Source organism: Gossypium hirsutum, chromosome D13 (genome assembly GCF_007990345.1).
Source record: "Gossypium hirsutum isolate 1008001.06 chromosome D13, Gossypium_hirsutum_v2.1, whole genome shotgun sequence".
Classification (NCBI taxonomy): Eukaryota; Viridiplantae; Streptophyta; class Magnoliopsida; order Malvales; family Malvaceae; genus Gossypium; species Gossypium hirsutum.
Window position 1 is genome coordinate 1,693,174 of NC_053449.1, and position 19,326 is coordinate 1,712,499.

General features: G+C 37.4%; 1 long non-coding RNA gene across 1 annotated transcript; it reads right to left on the reverse strand.

Moving 5' to 3' along the window:
• Positions 1 to 15,880: 15,880 nt before the first annotated feature.
• LOC107919718 (uncharacterized) lies at positions 15,881 to 18,747 on the reverse strand. The gene is made up of 2 exons (XR_001690436.2): positions 18,438 to 18,747; positions 15,881 to 16,495 (listed from the first exon to the last, which is right to left on the reverse strand). It is a non-coding gene; the product is annotated as an uncharacterized lncRNA (long non-coding RNA).
• Positions 18,748 to 19,326: the final 579 nt, after the last annotated feature.

Genomic DNA, 19,326 nt, shown 5'->3' on the forward strand with positions numbered 1-19,326 from the left:
TTGTTTGCTTATATTTAATAGCTTTATGTTGATTATATTTATTTAGTTATTATTGCTATAAATATCTAAGTGAGTTCTGTCTAGTTGTTGGGTTTTAAGTGGGACCATTTGTGACCCCTCCAATTTAACTGGGAATTTTCTTAGTATAATTGTTGACATAATAATTATCTAAATATTTCTGATAATATTGTTATTAATATTATCGTCGCTTCCGCAACAATTTTAACGAAATTGTTGTGAATAGGATCAAGAAAGCAATGCCTCAATTGATTTGGCCAAATCAAGTGGATATACCAATAATATTTTAATTATGTAGGAAGTAATCCATTCTTTTCACATTCATAAAGGAAATACATGATGGGTTATTATTAAAATCCACCTTGAAAAGCTTATGATAAAGTTGGTTGGGATTTTATGCAAGACTCTTTGGTCTATACGAAGTTGCCAAGTAATCTGGTATGTGTTAATGCACCGTATTTCATCTTCCTCTATTCAACTATTATGGAATGGGGCTTTAACAGAAAATTTTGTTCCAATGAGGGAATTAGACAAGGTGATCTTTTGTCTCCAAATCTTTTCGTTGACAAAGCATTTATGAATCGATTGATAATGAGATTTGGAAACCTATTCGGCTATCTAGAGGTGGTCCTTTGCTTTCTCACTTGTTCTGTGTTCTACGAGGCTTCGTTGGAACAGGCTACGATTTTGAGCACACTATTGAACCAATTTCGTCACCTTCTGGTCATAAAATGAATGCAAGGAAATCGAAGATTTTCTTTTCAGCTAATACGATTGAATCAGTTGCTTTCCTTGTCTCTAATTAATTGGGGTTCCAGCTGGTTTTATTTAGGGATGTCGATTTTTCATCAGAAGGTGAAAAATGCTACTTTTCAATTTCTTGTTGATAGGGGTCGAAGCAAGCTTTCCGGTTGGGAGGCTAAGACATTTTCTTTGACAGGTAGAATTACTTTAGCTAAATCGGAACTAATGGCCATTCCGAATTATTTTATGTAAACTACTATGATCCCGATTGGGTGTGTAATGCCATTGAGAAGTTAGTTTGGAGTTTCATTTGGGGTTCTACTTGTTGTTCCAATTGGGTCGGAAGCGTGTAAATTATTGTACTAAAAAATCACACAAAGTTCAATTCCCAGGAAAGAGAGGTGGATCACATGGATCTCTTAAATACCAAGTCTTTCCTTAGACAGAATATCCCTTCTATAGTAATTTAATAGCACAATTAAATACTACTATTATACCCTCAAATATTGAAAGATAAATAGGACAAGAAAGAACACAAGAGTTTTAACGAGGTTCGGTAAATTATACCTACGTCCTCGGGCACTAACACCAGATGATAACTTTACTATCTTTAAAGTATTACAAACAAATAGAATTCCTTAAGAATTCTCAAATGGGAGAAGAGAGAAAACTAAGAGAGAAAGATTGGTTGGGATGGTTGAAATGAGAAATGGTTAGGCCTATTTATAGTTGAAGTTCAGGGACTAACTTGCAAATGGCCTAAAAAATTAGGGACCAAAATTGAAATTATCCCTTTCAACTTTAAACAACTTGCCAACTATTTTTTTTCTTTCGGTGCCAATTGCACCTCCCACCATTTTTGACTTTTCAACCCCTTTTTAATTTAACTTATCAACAATCTCCACCTTGAAGATTTGATTAGGATAATCACATCTTCACACACTTCCTTCAACTCCCCAAATTCGATAAAGCTATCTTTTGTAGTGCCTCCAAATGCGCTCTCGAGCGCCATACACCTAAAGGTGCTCAAATTCTCAGGATGTTAATCAAGTTCAAACAATGATTAAACTTGATTGTTGTTACCACCTTGGTCATCATATCTGCGGGATTATCTGTTGTCGGAATCTTCTCAAGTAGAATTTTTCCTTTTTCAAAGACTTCCCGCACAAAGTGATATCTTACGTCGATATGCTTGGTTCTTGAATGATATACTTTATTTTTCGCTAAATGAATAGCGCTTTGACTGTCACAATATAGACTAATGTGACTTTGAACAACTCCCAAGTCTTTCAATAATCCATTAAGCCAAATAGCCTCCTTAACAGCTTCTGTAACTGCCATATATTCTGCCTCTGTAGTAGACACAGCTACTGTAGACTGTAAGGTAGACTTCCAACTCACTGGGGCTTTCGCAAGAGTAAACAGATACCCCGTAGTTGAACGACGTTTATCTAAATCACCAGCAAAGTCAGAATCAACATATCCAACTACAAACTGACCAAGTGCTTCATCCTGTTCAAAAATTAAACCAACATCTACGGTTTTTCGAAGATACCGTAGAATCCATTTCACAGCTTGCCAATGTCCTTTTCCAGGATCATGCATATACCTGCTCACAACTCCAACAGCTTGTGAAATGTCAGGCCTCGTACACACCATCGCATACATCAAACTCCCAACTGCATTAGCATATGGGACTTTCGCCATATATTCTCTTTCTTCTTCAGTTTTCGGAGATAATTGAGCACTAAGTTTCAAATGAGAAGCAAGTGGGGTACTTACATGTTTTGTGTTTTCATTTACACCAAAACATTGTAATACCTTTTTCAGATATTGCTTCTGATTCAAACAAAGCTTGCCTCTCTGTCTATCTCTACTTATCTCCATGCCGAGAATCTTCTTGGCCTCACCTAGATCTTTCATCTCGAACTCTTGATTCAACTGAGCCTTCAGCTTATCTATCTCATTTTGGCTCTTCGAAGCGATTAACATATCATCAACATACAAGAGTAGATAAATGAAAGATCCGTCATGCAGCTTCTGTAAATACACACAATTGTCATATTTGCTTCTTGTGTACTTCTGCCTTCTCATAAAGCTATCAAATCGCTTGTACCACTGCCTCGGGGATTGCTTCAATCCATATAGCGATTTGTTAAGCTTACAAACCCAATTTCTACCACCAGCATCTGTGTATCCTTCTGGCTGAGTCATATAGATCTCCTCTTCTAACTCACCATGCAAGAAAGCCGTCTTAACATCAAGTTGAGCTAGCTCCAAATTCAACTGTGCTACCAAGGCCAACAAAATTCTAATGGAGGAATGCTTCACAACAGGGGAAAATACATCATTGTAGTCAATTCCCTCCTTCTGAGCGTAGCCTTTAGCTACCAATCTTGCCTTGTAGCGAATATCCTTCTTGCTAGGAGATCCATCTTTCTTTGCGAATACCCACTTGCATCCGATTGCCCTTTTACCTTTCGGTAATTGCGCCAACTCCCAAGTATTGTTCTTCCGGAGAGACTGCATTTCTTCATCCAAGGCACTTTTCCATTTATCACTTTCTAAGCTTTGCATTGCTTCTTGATAAGTGATAGGAATATCATCAACAACGGGAAGGGCGTAGGCCACCATATCAGTAAATCGAGCAGGTTTACGAATTTCTCTCCGTGGCCTTGCAACTGCAACTGGTTCTGGTGTACTTAGTGGTTCTTGGGTCAGAACCTCTTCAACCTCTAATTCCTCCATTATGGCTGGAGAATTAGACTTATTAACTGGGCAAATCCCCATCTGCTCAAACTCCACCTGTTTTGGAGTACACTCCACCTGCTGTGGAGTATTGCTCATCTGAATATCTTTATCTGCTATCTTTTTCAATGTGGCAGATTCATCAAAGGTAACATCTCTGCTACAGATCATTTTCTTTGTGCTTAAGCACCAAAGACGAAATCCCTTCACTCCAGAAGTGATTCCCATAAAGAGAGCTTTCTTTGCCCTCGGATCTAACTTTGACTCCTTCACATGGTAATATGCAGTGGATCCAAACACATGTAAAGAATCATAATCTGTAGCCGGTTTTCCAGACCATACCTCCATAGGAGTTTTTCTTTCTAATGCAGATGATGGCAAACGATTAACAAGATGGCCAGCGTATGTCACAGCCTCAGCCCAAAATTACTTGCCCAACCCAGCATTGGACAACATACATCGAACTTTCTCCAGCAATGTTCGATTCATACGCTCTGCCACTCCATTCTGTTGTGGTGTATCCCTAACTGTGAAGTGTCGAACAATACCATACTCTTGGCACACATCGAAGAACGGATCACTTTTATATTCCCCTCCATTGTCCGTCCTAAGCCGCTTGATTTTCTTGCCAGTCTGGTTTTCTATCATAGTTTTCCATTTAAGAAAAACTCCAAGCACTTCATCTTTAGTTTTCATGGTATACACCCAAACTCTTCTGGAAAAGTCATCAACAAAAGTAACAAAGTAGTGTTTTCCTCCCAACGAAGGGTTTTGGAAGGCCCCCACACATCTGAGTGAATATATTTCAAAATACCTTTTGTATTATGGATAGCAGTGCCGAATTTCACTCTCTTTTGCTTTCCCAGAACACAGTGCTCACAAAATTTTAATTTACAAGCCTTTGCACCTTTCAACAATCCTTGCTTTGCCAGAATTTGCAAGGATTTTTCGCTGGCATGTCCCAACTTCATATGCCACAACTGCATTGAGTCCAAGTCTTTGTTACCGGAAGCTGCAGCGACTGCTCCAATAACTGTACTACCTTGGTAGTAATACAAGTTATTTTTCCTGATGCCCTTCAATATCACAAGTGCGCCAGATGTCACTTTCAAAATCCCATCTCTCATAGTAACAACTGAACCATTGGATTCCAAGGCTCCCAATGAGATGAGATTTTTCTTCAAACTGGGCACGTACCGAACATCAGTCAGAACTCTGGTTGATCCATCTTGATTCTTTAATTGGATTGAACCTATCCCAACAGTTTTACAGGCATTGCCATTGCCCATATAAACAACTCCTCCATTTAGTTCTACTAAATCAGAGAACCACTCCCGGTTAGGGGACATATGATAGGTACAACCCGAATCCAATATCCACTCATCTGAATGGAACGACGATGATGATGCAACTAGTGATAGTTCAGAGTCACTAGTATCATGCTTTGCAACACAAGCATCTACAGCAGCTTTTCCCTTATTCTTCAGCTTTGGACAATTTTTCTTCCAGTGGCCTTTCTCATGACAAAAAGCACATTCATCTTTCCCGAGTCTGGACTTTGACTTTGATCTCCCCTTTTGAGTTTTCTTCCGAGTGTATGAACGACCTCGGACTACTAAAGCTTCTGTATCTCTGATTGAGTTTTTCTGTTTGTCCTTCTTTCTCTGTTCATAACTGTATAAGGCCGCACAGACTTCGCTCAGAGATATATCACTCCTGCCATGAAGTAGAGTAGTTTCTAGGAACTCAAACTCCTCAGGAAGTGACCCCAACAGCATCAAAGCCAAATCTTCATCTTTGAATGTCTCATCCATATTCAGCAAATCAGTGACTAACTGATTAAATTTGGTGATGTGATCATTCATTGTGGTACTTGGGACGTATGTGAAGTGAAACAGTCTTTTCTTTAAGTGGAGCTTATTTTGACTGTTTTTCTTCAAAAAATTTTCTTCAAGTGCCACCCACAACTTATTTGTAGAAGTCTCCTTTGAAAAAGCATACCTCTGCTCTCGAGAAAGGCATGATCGAATTGTGCCACATGCCAACCGATTGATCACCTTCCAATCTTTCTCCTGTACATCATCTGGTTTCTCTTCATCAATGGCAATGTCTAGACCCTGCTGAAAAAGGGCATCTAGAACCTCACTTTGCCACATACCAAAATGGCCTGTGCCATCAAAGATCTCCACGGCCAATCTTGCATTTGCAATTGTCGGTCTTGTCCACATGGACGATGTTGAAGCTCCTACACCGACCGTTTTCTCCATAATCTTTCAATATACCTAAGGAAATCTTTTCTGATGTGGAAGATCAGTTTAAACTGCAACCACAGAGCATACTACGAATAACCTTCGGCTCTGATACCACTTGTTGTTCCAATAGGGTCGGAAGCGTGTAAATTATTGTACTAAAAAATCACACAAAGTTCAATTCCCAGGAAAGAGAGGTGGATCACATGGATCTCTTAAATACCAAGTCTTTCCTTAGACAGAATATCCCTTCTATAGTAATTTAATAGCACAATTAAATACTACTATTATACCCTCAAATATTGAAAGAAAAATAGGACAAGAAAGAACACAAGAGTTTTAACGAGGTTCGGTAAATTATACCTACGTCCTCGGGCACTAACACCAGATGATAACTTTACTATCTTCAAAGTATTACAAACAAATAGAATTCCTTAAGAATTCTCAAATGGGAGAAGAGAGAAAACTAAGAGAGAAAGATTGGTTGGGATGGTTGAAATGAGAAATGGTTAGGCCTATTTATAGTTGAAGTTCAGGGACTAACTTGCAAATGGCCTAAAAAATTAGGGACCAAAATTGAAATTATCCCTTTCAACTTTAAACAACTTGCCAACTATTTTTTTTTCTTTCGGTGCCAATTGCACCTCCCACCATTTTTGACTTTTCAACCCCTTTTTAATTTAACTTATCAACACTACTAGAGGGACATGGAAGGTGCCACTTGGAAGTTGGGATTCATGCTGTCAACAGTTAAGTAATGGCGGTCTCAGCTTACGGAAACTAGCGGATCAGAATAAAGCTTTTCTCCTAAAACTTGGCTTCCATCTTATTACTAAGATTGATGCTCTGCGGGTTTAAGAAGCAAGTATAAACTCGATGGGGGATGTCCTATGTCTATCGCTAGACCCTGCTGTTCCTTTGGAGATCTTTGTACAAGTTTTGGGATGTTTTACGAGAAAGCATACATTGGGCGGTTGGAGATAGTCGAACAGTAAAGTTTTGGGAAGACGGTTGGATACCGGGTATGGGACCGTCAACGCATAAGTTTGCGATTCCAGGAGGGGATTGCTGTTCTACTTATGTGACTGATTATGTGAATTGCAAAGGTGATTGGGAGTGGGGTCGGATTGTGCCTTACATCGATCACCAAACGATGATCAATATAGCGTCCGCTTCTCCTCCTTCTGCGGGTTCCAACCCGGATATCTGCTTATGGCGTGACAAGGCGAATGGCATTTGCTCGGCGGCTTTAGCTTATGACAGAATCACGGGCGGATCTTGGGAACCAAAGGACAAGAAGTGGAAGAATGTTTGGAAAATTCGGGGTCCTCAGAGAGTACGACAGCTTATTTGGTTGGTTTTGAAAGGCCGACTGTTGACTAAGTGTGAACGATTGCGACCAGGGCTTACAAATTCAGATATATGCCTAGTTTGCTCTTGTTTTTTAAAACCTCTCTTCATGTTTTTCGGGATTGTATTAGTGGTAGTGAGGTTTGGGGTTATCTTGTTCCCAACACAGTAAGAAACATCTTCTTTGGTGTTGATTTTGATGCTTGGTTATTAGGCGGAATTAACAATTGCTGGAACATTCAGTCGACCGAGTGTGTGTGGGAAACCAAAGGAATGGGTTTATTTTTCAGGGTAAATCTTTGGACTATTGAGGGGTGGTTCAGAGAAGTACATGCAGGGCTAAATGGTACAACAACGTCGCTAATGACCCGGATATTTCCTATCGGCCTTCCTATCAGACTGTTACTTGGTCGAGACCTCCCCATGGAGTGCTGAAGATTAATACCGACGGAGCACCGATTAAATCGAGTGCCATGGCTTCCGCAGGGGAAGTTGTACGCGATGACAAAGGAGATTGGATTTCGGGTTTCTCACGAAGCCTTGGGGTCGCTACTGTTCTTCATTCTGAGCTCTGGGCCATTCTTGATGGGTTGAATCTTGCTTGGGATCGAGGTTTCAGGAAAATAATTCTAGAGAGTGATAGTAAAGAAGCAATTGATAATATCAACAATGGTAGTGATTTCCTTTCCTCTTTGGCACTGGAAATAATTGATGAGAGTTCATTTTGCTCCTATTATAGTATTCAGGTATAAATTTATTCAATTTTTTCAAAGTAGAAAAATAAAAATACAATTTAAGGTATAATGCAGTGGTACAAAAACAGGCAATTGAGTTGCTGCAGCAAGAAAAAGACTAGTCTTGTTGAAACTGACTTTGTAAAATCCTATAAAACAGCAACCATAAGATGATAGTAAAAACTATATTTTGGGAAGTGGTTAATTTAGCAGGCGAAACCCATAATATAGCCATAGACAACAGGCATTGCCAGTTTTGCCAATGTTGTCAAGTGGTGGGTGCATGCTTGCCTGGTTTGACTGTGATATCTTGAAATTACAGCCAGAAACACATGTTTTATTTTTCCAACAAAAATGACCTTGATGGACCAATATTGAAATTTTGATTACACCTTTCTTCAAATCCTACCCAACACCTAAAAAAATATGAAAAAAATATCTTCAAATTCTCCGTTAGTCTATGTACATTTCATACATTTGAAATTTAATTTTCACATTTTTATTTTCAATAATTAGCCCTTTATTTTTGGAATTTAAAAATTCATATCCAATTGTTAATACCATTAAATTCTTTTATTAAATTCATGGGTTTTATATTATGAAATTAAAAAATATCTTGATAACTATGTAACAAAAAGATAACATTGTAATGATTTTAATTTAGTAGAAAATTTAAAGGTGTTAACATTTTTTTTAAAAAACCACATCAATATTTTAATCAAAATAAAATATTTAGTCTAACCAATGATATTATAAAAGCTAATGTATCAACTTATCAAAATTAAAGTATATAAATTAAATGATAAATTTAACTATAGTATAAAGATTAAATTGCAATTTCACCATTATTATATAATTTAGAAAAAGACTGAAAGGTTGTAACATGTGTCACATAAAAAATGACTACATCACAAATTTGAATAGTCCAAGGATCAAAACTAAAATTTCACCATTATAATATAATCTAAAAAAAACAAAATGTTGTGGCATGTGCCACATAAGGAATGCCTGAAATTTTTTATATAAAGAGAGTATAGTTACGTCAAAAATTAAAGTACAGATTAAATCACAAATTTGAGCATGATATAATGTCTAAAAAATTATTATCATTGTATAATCTCAGGAAAAAAATTTGTGACACGTCACATAAGGAATGTCAAACATTCCTTTTATAGAGCGTAGAGATTAAAGTATAGAGATTAAATCACAAACTAAACATAATATAAATATTGAAATTTTATTATTGTATAATCTTAAAAAAAAATTTGTTTGTTTGAGTCACTTTGATGACGAATGTGGTGCGCTATGTCCGATCGTCTTTAGGTCAAGTATAGGGTGCTACAATATTGTTCTTCTTTGTTTTAAGTATGTTAGGTTTTAAGTTAATTACAGATTTTAGCATGGCGGATTTCTTAGTTCTAGCATTCTTTCCACGGGGTAATATGAAATTTTCTCTAACTTTTTATGTCATACTTTGTTAGGTATGTGATTAGTAGTCTCTCCCCTCACCCCAAGTCTTGATGTGCTTCCAAACTTAAACATGGTATTCACCACTTGTTTTAAAGTTTGGTTTTTTTTTTGGCTTAGCAATGCCATTCTATTTAGATGAATAAGGTGCATTAGTTGGCTTTCAACTTCAATCTTGTAATGTTTAAACGCTTCAAATGCCTCAACTTTACTTCTAAGCAAATAGGTGTAACAATACCACTCTTATTAAGTACAAAATTTCCATTTTCAAAGACCATTTTAAAACCATTTTTTATAAACAATGAGTCAGGCACTAGATTCTTCCTAATATCTTCTACATGGAGTATATTGCTAATATCTTCTGCATAAAGTATATTGTTAAGGGTAAGAAGTTTCACTAAGGTCATTTTTAAAATGACTTTTCCAATGCCACGTACTTTTAAAGTAGATGCATTCCCCATGTAAAGTTGTTCTCCATCCACTTCTTTATAAGTGGAGAACATCTTCTTTTCAGCACAAGAATGTCTTGGGGAACTAGTGTCAATCCATCATTGCCCAAGGTTATTGACCAAGTTGACCTCGAAGAGAATTGTTGACAAATTCATTTATGAAACTTCCTTTGAAAGTTCATTCACCTCTATGACATGGGCTTGAGGAATATTTCCTTTTCTAAAAGGAGCCTTATTTTTGCAATCTTTGACTTGATGATTAATTTTGTTGCATACAAAGCATTTGCCATGAAATTTCTTAACAATGCATTTTTCCTTTCACGGAAAGCCTTTTCTATTGGTTCTTATTAAGGGTTTTAGTCACTGTTGCGGAAAGGATCGATTCGAGAACTCCGATATGACTACAAGTAAATTGACCGGAACGAAAAAATAAAGTGAACACAAGGATTTACGTGGTTCGGCTTTAATGCCTACGTCCACGGGCAGAGGCGAAAAGAAATTTCACTATAACAAGATGAAGATTACAAGTGTTTTACACTCAAGACACAACCCGAGAACCTCACAACTCTCAACCCCTATAGAAAACCCGAAAGCTAAAATCCTAGCTTTCAAAGAACAAGCTTTGCTCTCTCTTGGTTTGGGATGATCAATATGGCTAATGAACCTCTCTATTTATAAGAGAGTTCAAGGACATAATTGTCCAAAACTTTGGCAAAGATTTGTGGTTGAAAATGGACACCAACAACCATCCACTAATCCACTACCACCAACAACCCACTACCAACAACAACAATCCACTACCAATTTTAAGCCATTTCTTAACAAATCTCCACCTTGGCTTGAAATTTACCAAGCTGAACATCATAGTGAATTCCTCGAACTGGATCACCTCTTCCAAACGCCTCTCTGGCGCTAATCAATCCCGAATACCTATCAAGTCCAAGCAATGCTTGAACTTATATGCAGGGATCACCTTAGTTAACATATCTGCAGGATTCTTCTCGGTAGCAACCTTGCTGATAACAATGTCACCTTGCGTAACATGTTCCCGAAAAAAATGATATCTGACATCAATGTGTTTGGTCCGTTCATGAAACATCTGATTTTTAGTCAGATGTATGGCACTCTGGCTATCGCAAAATACAACAGTGAAATCCTGTTGTAAACCCAAACTGCTTACTAGACCTTTCATCCACAATGCTTCTTTCACTGCTTCTGCTAACGCCATATATTCCGCCTCAGTCGTAGATAAGGCTACGGTAGACTGTAACACAGCTTTCCAACTAATGGCTCCTCCAGAATAAGTGAAAACATAACCCGTCAGAGATCTTCTTTTGTCCAGATCTCCAGCATAATCAGAGTCCACATAGCCCGTGACACTGCTAGTGCAGTCACTCTGATCATATACCAAGCATAAATCTGCAGAACCTCTCAAGTACCTGAGAATCCATTTCACGGCCTGCCAGTGTTCCTTGCCAGGACAACTCATGTATCTGCTGACCACACTAACTGCATGTGAAATGTCTGGACGAGTGCAAACCATTGCATACATCACGCTTCCAACTGCACTCGAGTATGGAATGTGAGACATTTGCTGCTTTTCTTCATCAGATTGTGGTGACAACTCTGCAGAGAGTTTGAAATGTGGTGCCAACGGAGTACTCACAGTTTTCGCTTTATCCATGCCGAAGCGTTGAAGAACCTTTTCAATGTAGTTCTTCTGCGACACACGAAGCTTGCCCGCCTTGCGATCTCTGTGAATATCCATGCCCAAAATTTTCTTGGCAGCACCCAGATCCTTCATCTCGAACTCACCACTCAACTGCGACTTTAACTTGTTGATTTCCGACATGTTTTTGGAAGCAATTAACATGTCATCAACATACAGCAACAAATAAATGTGCGAACCATCTGAGAGCTTCCGATGATAGACACAAGCATCATAGTCACATCTTGTGTAACCATGCTGAATCATGAAGCTATCAAACCGCTTGTACCACTGCCTTGGGGATTGTTTCAATCCATATAAAGACTTCTTTAATAGACAGACATGGTCTTCTTTACCAGGAACTGTAAAACCCTCTGGTTGACGCATGTAGATTGTTTCCTCGAGCTCACCATGCAAGAACGCCGTTTTTACGTCAAGCTGCTCAAGTTCTAGATCAGACTTGGCCACCATGGCAAGTAATACACGAATGGAAGAATGCTTTACGACTGGGGAGAAAACTTCATTGTAGTCAATCCCCTCTTTCTGAGTGAAGCCTTTAGCAACCAATCGTGCCTTGAATCTAGTTGCTTCAACCCCTAGGATGCCTTCCTTTTTCTTGAAGACCCATTTGCAACCAACTATCTTCTGGTTACTTGGCGGCTTAACCAACTCCCAAGTATGGTTCTTGTGAAGAGATTCTATCTTCTCACTCATAGCAATTGCCCACTGTGCCGACTCATCACACGTGACAGCCTCATTATAACTGGAAGGTTCTATACTAATGGACTCCGCCACACTGAGCGCGAAAGACACCAGATTAGCGTAACGCGGATTTGGTTTGATTTGTCTCTTCGTTCTTCCAGTGGCAATGCTATATGGTTTTTCTTGAGGTGACTCATCTTCATCGGAATCTTGCACCTCAACTTGATCATCCTGGACTGAAGTACCTTCCGTAGGAATTGGAGCGTCCACCTGACACTCCACCTGCTTCTCAACACCGTGATCTCCCATTCTATCTGACTCCTCCTTTTCCCGGGAATTTGTGGTGGATCGAAGCATGGATGACTCATCAAAAGTCACATCTCTGCTGATGATGAACTTGGACGAAACCGGATCAGGACACCACAACCTGTATCCTTTCACCCCTTGGCCGTATCCAAGAAATATGCATTTCTTCGCCCTCGGTTTGAGTTTTCCCTCATTTACATGAGCATACGCAGGGCAGCCAAACACTCTTAAACCAGAGTAATCAGCAGGAGAACCAGACCATACTTCCTCAGGAGTCTTCAGCTCAATAGCTGTTGACGGAGATCTGTTAACCAAATAACAAGCAGTATTAACAGCTTCAGCCCAAAATTCTTCACCGAGCCCAGCATTTGATCGCATGCAACGAGCTCGCTCCAAGAGAGTTCTATTCATGCGTTCTGCAACTCCATTTTGTTGTGGTGTTCGACGAACAGTGCGGTGTCTCACTATTCCTTCATTTTTGCAGAACTCATTGAATTCACCTGAGCAAAACTCCAAGCCATTATCCGTCCGGAATCGCTTGATCTTCTTTCCTGTTTGATTTTCGATCAAAGCTTTAAATTGCTTGAAGTTGATGAGAACCTCATACTTGCTCTTCAGAAAATACACCCAAACCTTTCTCGAGTAATCATCGATAAAGGTAAGCAGATATCTGTAACCACCTTTAGAAATTGTCGGAGAAGGCCCCCAAAGGTCAGAATGGAAGTAATCCACTGTGCCTTTTGTCTTGTGAATCCCAGTGCTGAACTTTACCCGAGTCTGCTTACCGAAGACGCAGTGCTCACAGAAATTCAACTTTCCTGTACACTGCCCAGACAATAATCCTCGTTTGCTTAGCACCGATAAGCCTCTCTCGCTCATATGCCCGAGCCGCATATGCCATAACTTCGTGGTGTCAGAATCTAGATCATCTGATGATGACACTCCCGCAACACCTGTAACCGAGGAACCATCGAGGAAGTAAAGGCCCCGCTCCAAATTACCACGTATCACAGTCAAAGCACCCGAGAATACCTTGAGAACTCCACCTTCAGCAGAGTACCGAAAGCCTTTCTTGTCCAACGTACTCAAAGAGATCAAATTTTTCTTCATTTCTGGAATGTGCCGAACATCAGTTAGAGTTCTAACAATACCGTCAAACATCTTTATACGAACTGTGCCAATCCCCATGACTTGACATGCGTGGTCATTTCCCATTAGTACTGAACCAGAATGCTTCTCGTATGTTGAGAATGCATCTTTCGAAGTACTTATATGAAATGTAGCTCCCGTATCAAGAATCCATCTCCCACCAGCGTAAGAGTCGGATACTGCAAGAACGATCTCGGCATCACTTGAAGAATCTGCATCAGCTACATTCGCACGATCATTTTGTTGCTCCTGTGATTCTGATTTCTCCTTCCTTTTCGGACAATCTACCTTCATGTGCCCGTACTTCTTACAGTAGTAGCACTGTATTCTCTTCTTGGACTGCGATCTAGGATGGCTTTTACTTGAACTTCCACCCTTTGCCTTGGATCTTCCTCGAGCAACCAAGCCTTCGCCTTCATTGTTTTCGACCACCTTACCAGTGATTTTCTTCCTCAACTCACTGGAACTTAAGGCATTTTTCACCTCCTCTAGAGTCAGGTCATCACGACCGTACATCATTGTATCAACAAAATTCTCATACGAGGGAGGCAAAGAACACAAAACAATTATTGCTTGGTCCTCATCATCGATTTTGTTATCGATATTATTCAAATCCATGATAATGGAATTGAATTTATCCAGGTGCTGGGAAACAGGTGTACCTTCCTCCATCTTCAGGGCATAGAGTCTTTGCTTGAGGTAGAGCCGGTTCGTCAATGACTTCGTCATGTACTTGCTCTCTAACCGGAGCCACAAACCGGACGCGGTTTTCTCATCCGCTACTTCTCGTAGCACTTCATCTCCTAGACATAGCAGAATAGCACTATGTGCTCTTTCTAGCATGTCATCCTTTTGCTCTTCCGAAAGCGTGCTTGGTAATTTATCTTTACCAGACAATGCTTTTAGCAATCCTTGTTGAACCAGCACTGCCCGCATCTTGATGCGCCATAAACTGAAACTATTTTTCCCGGTAAATTTCTCGACATCATACTTAGTCGATGAAACACTTGTAGCCATAATTTGGAACCTTTGAATGAATGATAATATTTTCTTCCTGATGTGAAAGATCAGACAAAGCTGCAGTCACAGGGCAATTCAGAAAATATTATCACTCCTTCAACTACGCTCTGGTACCAATTTGTTGCGGAAAGGATCGATTCGAGAACTCCGATATGACTACAAGTAAATTGACCGGAACGAAAAAATAAAGTGAACACAAGGATTTACGTGGTTCGGCTTTAATGCCTACGTCCACGGGCAGAGGCGAAAAGAAATTTCACTATAACAAGATGAAGATTACAAGTGTTTTACACTCAAGACACAACCCGAGAACCTCACAACTCTCAACCCCTATAGAAAACCCGAAAGCTAAAATCCTAGCTTTCAAAGAACAAGCTTTGCTCTCTCTTGGTTTGGGATGATCAATATGGCTAATGAACCTCTCTATTTATAAGAGAGTTCAAGGACATAATTGTCCAAAACTTTGGCAAAGATTTGTGGTTGAAAATGGACACCAACAACCATCCACTAATCCACTACCACCAACAACCCACTACCAACAACAACAATCCACTACCAATTTTAAGCCATTTCTTAACAGTCACATATTCAATCGAAATTCCCTTTGAAGCCATTGAAGAATAACTTTCATTCTTCATGGACAATTTATTGTCCTCCTCTATCCTCAAACTAGAATGAGATCTCTAACTCTTATTTCCTTGTGCTTGTGCTTAAGGTAGTTTTTGAAATCATTCCAAGAAGAAAAATTTTCAATAATTGTAGCCACTTGGAAAAATTCACATGAAACCATACCTTCAACAAGAATTTCATGCAAGATTAGTTGAAATTCTTCAACTTGGTTTATCACATACTTTGAATCAAACATCTTGAAACCAAGAATTTATTTTTACTATGAAATTTTTTCAAGCTCACATCTTTGACTTTGCACTTTCAATCCAAAGCTTCCCATAGTGTGTTTGAACTATTAATGAAACTATAAACATCATAAAGTTTATTGTCCAAGCCATTGAGGATGTAATTTTTCATACGAAGCCATTATGCTTGCATACATCCACAATAACAACTGTTCTGGAATCAAATTCTATTTTTGAGAGTTTTGCTCATCCTTAGTTGAGAACCTAGCCAAATTCAAGGAGGTCAAATAAAACATCATTGGGGATCGACCCATATAAGCAACGAGAAAGAAAGAATAGAGAAAGTTGGGCACACAAATTTACGTGGAAACAATCAAGGGGATAAAAAACCACAGGCAAAGGAGACTTCATTAATGAGCAAAAAAACGAAGAGTACAAGATGTAGAAATTCAAAACAAACCCTAAACCCTGAAAAACAAAACTTTCTAGCTAAAACACAAAATTCCCTTAAAGCTCTCTCGAAACTCTCTTGATCTTCTCCCAAAATTTGATGTTATGAAGATCGTATGGAGATGTCTATTCTAAAGTTACTAAGGCCCTTTTCATAGGCTAAGATTAGAGTTCTAATTATACTAAAATATGTATTGTATAATCATAGTTTAACTGGGAAAAGTAACCCTACTGAAAGTGTAATTACGTAACTGCTTTAAGTTAGAATTCCTGGCGTCATCGCAACGTCGTATGCTTCTTGTCGTGACGTTGTCGTCTGTTGGAGATGTCGCGATACTGAAGTCCTCATGTCGCAATACGAGCTATGATAAGGGCCTAGAAGTGTCCAAAAATGCTAGACACACTTCACAGTTGCCACCACTTAAAGTTTGTTCCATCAAATTTTTTAGGTTTCTCACCATGCACAAGTAAGGGTGATAGTGGAATCTTCCCTTTCGGAAAAGTCTTACCTCATTGGTTTCATAATTTTGAGTAGATGTCATGTTATCTAAAAATCAATATAAAAAATTATTTTTGATTAAAAAAATAAACACTAGTATCGAACTTATGGCAATCCAACAAAGTAAACAAAATAAACAAAAAATAATTAAAGTTTTTAACTTAAAAATGTTAGGAAAAAATATATAATTCATTTATTTGTAAACTTTGTTAAAACTAGAAGCAACAACAACAACTTATTGTGAACCACACACTTGTTCAAAATAAAATTGAAAAATCGGTATTTAACATTGTTGCCAAGAGTTAAACCTTTTATCTTTAAGGTAAAATTGCTCGTCAATTGGTGCATAAGATTTGATGCAATTGTCCCCTTAAGACTTTAACAACAACACCTCAAAGACTTACACATCTCTTAAAGGTCCACAGATTTATGGAATAATTAAATTTTCTCTCTACAATAATAGAGTCTTAAGGTGAAAAAAAATTTGTGATGGCCTTATGATCAAGGGTGTTCACCGCTTCAGGTGTGACTTGAATTCAAGTTGCGCTAGTCGTTCAATTATAAATTTAAAAAAATAGAAATATATTTTCTAATATTTTATAGATATATGAATAATAAAACGAATCACCAAACTAAACAATGCATAATCAAGCCACATATCTTTTATATTCTTAAAATCTTATCTTCTCTCTTCAACTGTCTATTCATACTAAGAATATAAAAACTCATTTATTGTATAACTTTTAAAAAAGAAGAAAAAAGAGGAATGTGTGTTTTGGCAAATTAGCAGATAAACTAAAGGGAGAATAAGAAAGAAATTTTGGGTTGTCGGCATTTCTCAGAAAATGAAGGCAAGTCAAGGTGATGGGGTCACTTGGCAAGGAGCATCCAAGCTTTTTCTCTTCTTGATTGTATGGAATTTTGTTTTTATATAAAAAAATTAAATAAAAATGGTTTGATTTTGGCAGTTTATGTGTCGTTTGATAAAGATTGTGTAGTCAAAGGAGGAGACACATTTCACATTCACAAGGACAATTTGTACACTCTAAATGTCATGAGTCATTTCTTCTCTATGAACCCAAACACCCCATTTTTAATTTCATTCCACATACGAAAATTTAATTTTATTTAACACCATGTGACAAAAGGGATGCTGGGGGTCATGTGCTTGGAGGGATAAAGAGCATAAATAAAAGAAAATTAAAGACCTTTTTTTCCCTTTAAAATTAGAGCAAAATTTTATTTTATTTTTAAGGTCTCTCATCACATGTGTGTGATTCCTTTGCCTTTAGGACACTCACTGTGAGGCCCCAAAGTGGAAAGGGGAAAAAAGAAGTCCTTAAAAAACCAAACTTCCACTGCCTTGGATTCTAATTCAAGTCCTTTAAACATGTGATTTGGGGTATTAACTTAGGGCCACTGGGTGTGGTGTAGCCATGCTACTCTGTTTCTAACATAATTTATCTTAAAATGAGGTAAAAAATTTAGTGCAAGGCATGTAAGAAAAAACAACTATTTGACTTTTAATTTCAGGCACTGTTTTATTCATAATGGTTATGAAATCATTAATTCAAGGACAGGACCATCACTTATTCCTAGAGACAATATTTTCATTCAATAAATTATAGAAACATTTATTCCTCTAAAAATCTCAAAAAAAAAAATTAGTACAATAAAAATATGGTTTGCTTAAAAATAATAGAAAAAATACATCAAACTTTCCTTTTTTTTATAAAAAAATATCAATTTCATATTTTCTAAAAAGAATAATTAAAAAAAAAACTTTTATAACTTGTATAATTTTCTTGGGGGACCGATCTCCATTATCTAGGGCTGAGCTACAAAATTTTCATGAAACAAGATCCCATGTGTTCATTGGGTTTCATTACAAAACAAAGGAAGAAACCAGAAAAGAAACCCTACCAGACCCAAGTGAGGAAAAAAACAAACACATGCAAAAGATTTTAAACACTATGAAACCAACACTTACTTGATTTGGAGGATGTTAAGGTCATCGGCGGCAGCCGGCTGGATATTTTCCGATGAGTTTTTGCGGTGGAGTGATATCTTGATCCAAGGGAAAGAGAGAATCATTTTTCATATATATATTTGAAGCAACCAAAGGAGGAATCCAAAGGGATAGCATGATCCAAAATTAGGGTAAAATTTTTTTAAAAATAAAAATAAAGGATCAATGCGATCCCTTTGGATCCCTCCTCTAGTACCTGCGGTGTTAGCCATAGAGCTACTCTTTTCTCTCTCAAACACCTCTCTCTTCTCTTTCTTTTTTATAGAGGAAAGTGGTTTGAGGAAGACTCCAATATAAAAGAGGCTCAAACCCTCTAAATAAATCAGTCTTGTATTAAATATTGGTTTTTCTTAACTAATCTCAATTAATTGTATTTAATAAGTAATACTCATAATGTTAATGAAAACCCTTTTTTATCTAATAATTATTTATATTCTTTAATCAATTAGTGCTGAGTAATTATATTAAATATCAAATTATTTTACTATTTTATTATTAAAATATTGTAATATAATTACCAAATTATTTAAGAATTTATTAAACATTGTAATATTAAATCAATGTCCTCCTGCACTAGTAAGAATGTTGACACCAACTAAACTAAGAAATAGTCGACAAAAGTAATGAACTTATATTTTAATGCTATTGAACATGTGTTAAATCATAATAATATTAATTATAATTTAAAAGAATGAACACTTTTATAATTTCATAACAGAGTTGGTAACCCGATTAAGGATGATGCTAACTCAGTAAAATACTAAGTATTAGATATATAACAAATTAATTATTAGGAATATTTTTAATTTTATTAAAAATGTAAACAATTTATTATTTTGTATAATTATAT